The sequence below is a fragment of the Pundamilia nyererei genome, unplaced genomic scaffold (genome assembly GCF_000239375.1).
Source record: "Pundamilia nyererei isolate P.nyererei 1_Seehausen unplaced genomic scaffold, PunNye1.0 scaffold00565, whole genome shotgun sequence".
NCBI classification, from domain to species: Eukaryota; Metazoa; Chordata; class Actinopteri; order Cichliformes; family Cichlidae; genus Pundamilia; species Pundamilia nyererei.
Genome location: NW_005187966.1, coordinates 42514 through 43864, shown reverse-complemented (window position 1 = coordinate 43864; position 1351 = coordinate 42514). Strand labels below are relative to the sequence as shown.

The 1351-nt window shown below is 34.6% G+C and overlaps 1 long non-coding RNA gene across 1 annotated transcript in view; it reads left to right on the top strand.

Moving 5' to 3' along the window:
* The first annotated feature begins 760 nt into the window (after positions 1 to 760).
* LOC102213459 (uncharacterized) overlaps positions 761 to 1351 on the top strand; it is a 26617-nt gene continuing 26026 nt past the window's right edge. The window contains exons 1-2 of the long non-coding RNA XR_312403.2: positions 761 to 813; positions 1212 to 1252. This is a non-coding gene — a long non-coding RNA (uncharacterized LOC102213459). The remainder of the gene's footprint in view (positions 814 to 1211; positions 1253 to 1351) is intronic.

The window sequence follows — 1351 nt, the reverse complement described above, 5'->3', positions numbered from 1 at the left end:
ACATTTTTCTCAGTGTTACAGAAACACACAGAGTTTATCGTCAGAGTTTTTCACTCTCTGATTTTCTAAGGTTTTCTCTGATTTCCTTGAAGAACATAAAGATGAGCAGCATTGCTGCAGACTGACATTCCTTGTTTGCAGCATATAAAAAGCTGAGGTTATCTTTTAGATTTGTGCTGGACTGTGCACAGCATGTTGTCTCATGAAGTAGATCAGCTTCTACTCACATCAGCAAAGCTAATGTTGGGACAGCTGAGGACTGGGAAAATGAACCCTGGTCTGATAAATGAATGAACTTCAAAATAAAATATTAGATTAAGTTTTGAACTGGACAAATTAATGGACACAGTTTTGTTGGCATGCTGTTGTGTAGATGGTTTTCATGATTTGAATACTACAGGATATTTGAATAGGGCATCCTTTTATTTTTTAGAACACCCCTGGGATCATGTAGAAGAATAAATTATGTAACATAGAAGTAATGCAAATATTTTATTTCCCCATAAAAGAAGGATTTTTGAGTCTTTAGGCAGCATGAGAACCAGAGACAGACAATGAAAGCAGGTGTCACTGCAAAAGCATTGGTAACCCTGTTAACACTATTATATCTTTATTCTTGGCACCAATGCATGTAATTATGGATCTGCAGCTCATTTCTATAATTTCACAAGTTTAATATTACATTTAATTTATTTTAATATTAAATATTAAATTCTGATTTTAATGAAGTAATCAAGGCTTACATTACAGCATAATACAGGAGCAAGAAAAGAAGGACGAGACAAGAGCGAGCAGAGTCAACGGGAAAACCATGTAAGTTCTTAAATGTTTACTCCACAATGTTAAAAACCTCTCCTTTCACAGATGGAGTCATTACTGTCAGCTGAATGTCTCACTCATCTAGTTTGTGCTGTAGTGACAGTCTGTGCATTTTGTAGGAAGAACAAACCTGGAAACATTTACTGAACACACTTAAAATATTTTAAAATCTGAAACTGGAGATTTATTTCAAATGTTGTGTCACAGTATACATCACCTGTGTGTCTCAACACGCTGATACAAAGACCATGTCTAGATGGTGTGGTTGACTTAATTTGCATGTTCCTAACATGTTCTAAATATCTCCATGAACAGAGAAGAATTGTGACATACATGCATTAGTCCAGCACACAAAATCTGTTGAAATCTTTATTTTCATTTTCATCTGACAGGGCTAAGATGCACTGGATATTATTTCTGCATATTCTGATGGGTAAGTAGATAATTTTACCAGTGCTGTCGAGTTTGAGTTTGCTCATTGAATGCTTTCTTCTAACAGAACATATATTATGTTTATCATATTTCTGTATTT